Source organism: Salvelinus sp. IW2-2015, linkage group LG1 (genome assembly GCF_002910315.2).
Source record: "Salvelinus sp. IW2-2015 linkage group LG1, ASM291031v2, whole genome shotgun sequence".
Taxonomy (NCBI): domain Eukaryota; kingdom Metazoa; phylum Chordata; class Actinopteri; order Salmoniformes; family Salmonidae; genus Salvelinus; species Salvelinus sp. IW2-2015.
The window spans coordinates 54,404,984-54,409,541 of record NC_036838.1 but is presented as its reverse complement, the minus strand read 5'-3'; positions in this window follow the sequence as shown (position 1 = coordinate 54,409,541).

Below are 4,558 nucleotides of genomic sequence, written 5' to 3'. Positions count from 1 at the left end.
GAGAGTTTTTTTCTATAATCATAGGGAACACAATATTCTGTATGGCCTATACTTGACATGTAGGTTTCTTACTTACGGGTGGCACAAATTGGATTATGGGGGAGGGGAATGGGCAGGGTATATGCAAATAAAATACTATAGTATTTACTATAGTCAATTTTTTTGTGTGTTTCTAAGGACGGTAGTGTTTTTGTTGACATTTCTGTAGTATTTAATACACTGTTTTTTTGTTGACATTTCTGTAGTATTTAATACACAGTTTTTTTGTAGATATTCTATAGTATACTACACAATTCTATACGAAGTACTACACACGATCGAGGGATACTATAGTGTGTAATATAGTATTCTACAGTATACTACATAATCCTATAGTAAACTGTAATATTTGTTTATGTGGGTAGAGTGTTAATAAAAAAAGCAACACTCATGGGCAAAGCAGCCAAGACAGTTGTACATTTTCAATGAGAAACCGTGCTAGCATGAAATAATGCTATAGTCTATTATATCTCTGGAACTGACGATTATGTCCAAAGAAAGGTGTCCCGCAGCTGCTTAGTCCAGGGTTCTTTCTGCTGGAAAGAGAAGCATTTCAAAGCTAATGGGCCTTACACATATCTGGATGGGAACTCTTTCAACCAGCGATGTAAACCACCAATGCAACCTAATGCAACCCAATAATGCATACTGCTTTGGCACGGGCTGGAACACATCTTCATAGGAGGACTCAATATAAATACACACTGTTAAGCCTTCCTTCCTTCTCCCTTTTTTCTGCCTTATAAACTCAGCGACATGCTGATTTGTGGAACCTTCCAGTTTTACCGTTAGAGCAGTCGGCATTACCGGTGTCTCACACGCTTGAATGAGGCCCGGGAGAGAGAGGAGGGGAGGGGAGGGGGTCATCGATTTTTCTTTTCTCTCCCTTGTTCCCTCACTCTATCCGTCCTCTAGTAGATCACTCTTTCTTGGCTAACAAGCCTCAACCAGGACTGTGCATTAGCTTGATCTTCACAGGGGTATGTGGTATTGATTGGTTCTATGTCTTTGTGATGATAACGTTATTGCATGCTGCTTGTTGAAGGCTCCTCTCAGAGGCTGCTGGCCAGCTCAGCACTGCAGGTTTCTGTTGTGAGAAGGAGAGCAGAATAAACCTATTCCATTCAATAAGGTTGAATAATTGATGTGAGAGTTATTCTCTTATGATGTACTGCCTAGGCAGCCATGACTTAAGTCACAACGGCTCCTGTTCATCCAAGTGATGTTTGTTTTCAGTGAAACCATTGTTGGGAATCTGAAAAGGCAACACAGTTAGGAGACTTCAGAGATTCTTCTCTTAACCTCTAAAAGTCTAAGATGTTGGGGGAGGAGGGGTTCTACTAAGCTAACATATGGAATACTTTTAAGAGGGTCATACACCATGGATCATTTAGCTATGATTTCGAATCAAATGACCCCTTCAGGTATAAAAAAAATACAGTCCAAAAATAAATCATAAGGAATAAGGTTTTGAAGTGTCTGTCCTATATCTAGGAGATATAAGAAAGCTCAGGAAATAAAAAAAAATGTTGGACACATATTTAAACCATTATTCTGTTGGCATAAAACTACCTCCATATTTCTATTCATGTGTATGGGTTACCTTCTGACGAGTCCCATGACACTTGTAAGGGTAGTAGAGCAACATTGTGTTCGTGAGAGTCTCCCCTTTCCACGGTGTGGTCATAGTAGTTTGTAGCCCAAACCGTTCGGACACAACAGGCATTTTTGTGAGAAGACCGATTTTCGCAATGTCTCAAGGTCTGACAAACACCGTTGTAGCTCGGTCACCTCCCACTGTAGATGTGGAAGACTGACATAGGTGGATGCGGTGGATTGAGATGCAGCTCATGCAAAAAAAATGATATCTCTAGGTTAAACTGATGGATTTTGATGGAGATTTTTTTATTATGTTGCTTAGATTGAAGCACAGGTGTGTCAAAAGACTTAATTAATTGACTATATATAATCTTGAGGATCACTTGTTTATATATAATATTGAGAATCACTGTATTCTAGTCAAGGATCATCCTATACAACTACTGCTGTACAGACCTTTTCTATTCATATACTGTCCATACTGTCTAAACACACCATCATACACATATATATTTATATTCTGGACTCTGACATGCTCGTTCTAATATTTCTATATTAGTTCATTCTTTTACTTTTATTTTGGAGATTTGCGTGTATTGTTTTGTATTGTTGCACTGTTGGAGCTAGGAACATAAGCATTTTGCTACACCCAAATATGTGTACGCGACCAATAAAATGTAATTTAATTTAGTAAGTTCATCCTACATCCAAAAGTACCTTCTTATCACATCATTAGTCTCAATGGCACATTCTATGTTTACTATTCCATATAATCCCTGTTTTGTTTTGAACCACAAAGCCGTTTCCCTTTCAGTGTGGAATTCAGAGTGATTGACAGTGCAGAGGGACAGCTGTCACAGACCTGCTCACATTGAGAGGAATGGAGGCGGGAGGCAGTCCCCTCTGTCACAGTGGCTAAAGGGAACTCCTGTTCTGACCCCTCTCCCATTATGCCCCCAAGAGACGTAGTCAGGCACTCCCTCACTACCTCATTAGCACACCAATGACGGGAGAGAGAGAGACAGCCTTGTGGAACACCAGAGAGAGACAGAGACAGACTTGTGGAGCGCCACTGAGGGGCCAGGGAGGGAGGGTGACCAGACCATGCCAGGCAAGGAGGACTGGGTGAGGGTGAGGGGAGAAGGGTTAAAAGAACAAGGGAAAAGATATGGGTACTGCTGCTGCTGCAGAGAACCACTCCAGCGGCCCTTTTAGTCCAGATCAGGTGTCGACACCGCATGCCAGAGTTTATTTAGCATTGGGCAACAAGTTGTGAGGAAACCTGATCCTCTTACAGACGTCGGGTGGCCTTCCCTCTTCCCTTCTCATCTCTCCAACAGTCCTGTGGCCAGACATGGTTCCCCCACCTCACTGCTAGGGGAAGGCATCAGACACTATCCCCCTCAGCAACACCCTGAAGCTGGAGCTGTCCCCCTGCTGCCCTCCCTCATGGGGCTTGTCCCTGTCCAGGGTCTCTCAGGTTTCACAGACACCGCCGGGCCGGGTGGTGTGTGAAGCAGAAAGAGGATCGCCTTAGAGGGCCACTCCCTGGACTTGGAGTGCTTGGAATGAGAGAGAGAGAGAGAGGAGGACAKCACCAAAGTCTGTCCCTCCCGTAAATCATATGTTACCCAATCTGCCATTGTGTGCCGCAGAGTAGAGGCTCACATTAATCTCCTCAGCTCCCTCCACCTTCCTCTCCTTCTCCCTATCAGTCTTCCCTCTCCCTCAACCCAGTGCCAGGCTGGTTTATCAGTCCAGATTGAGGGTGAAGATAGGCCATTGTTTTTAGCCTGGTTAGTAGTCAGATGGAGAGAACAACAAATACTTGATTTTTTGATCCTCTTGCAATCAATCAATCCCATATCTTTCTTCACCTAAATGATTCTTTGAATCAGTCTCATTATGGACCTGGTGCCCGCATCAGTGGCGGAAGACAAGTGGCGTCATCTGGCAGTGGCATGAGAGGAGTTCCTAAACACAAGCGGTCCCTCTTGAGGGTCCTAGAGGAGAACATACAGTTATGAATATAACTATTCCCTGAAGGTGTGAACGAGGTATAACATACTATGGGGAGTCAACGACCAATGATATTCACAGGAAGAAAACTGAAATCACGGCCAACGGGCCAATGGATGCCGAGCGAGCCCTCGGAAGCCCCGCCTTCCTGGCTATAATACCAGGGCGCATCCATTTACTCAATTCTGTACCGCTCTTCGGCGTGCCCAAATCCCCTGACGACGCAGGGTCAAAATATGTTATACCTCGTTCCCTCCTTCAGGGAGCGGTAGTTATTTTCATAACTGTAAGTTCCTTTTCAGGTGGTCACTCAGTATAACATACTCAGGGGACATACAATCACGTCCCAAGCGGGAGGGTACCAAACTAGGAGGCCCTTGTTAGCCCAAGCACACACAGGTTCCACTGGCTCCAAAAAGGGGTTACAGAAGCCACCTTTTTCCCTAATACTTACCTGGGAAGCCTGAACTGTCAGAGTCCCATATAGGGAACCAGAACCTGCTGCAACTTGGCTATGCGCACAGACAAGCTGACACTGCAGCCCAAGTCCATAGACCCCACGATTCCAAGAACAATACTTACCTTATGAGCCTGAAATGTCAGAACTCATACAAGGAACCAAAACAAGTCCAAAACAACAGAACACATGTGCACATGCACACTACATAGCATATATCAGGTCCGCCGGAGAAAACGCATAGAGCAGGGTCCGAGGCCACTGATACACCAAAGCATCCGTTACCAACGGAGCGCTCCGATCCCTGATTAAGAAGTACAGATGACAATGCGGGTTTTCGAGCAATGCATGAAGATCTACGTCAGCCCTGCCAAACCAGTCCCATATCTGGACAACCACTGGGGGGTGCAGTCTCCACTCCATAGAGATAGGACAGGTGTTACA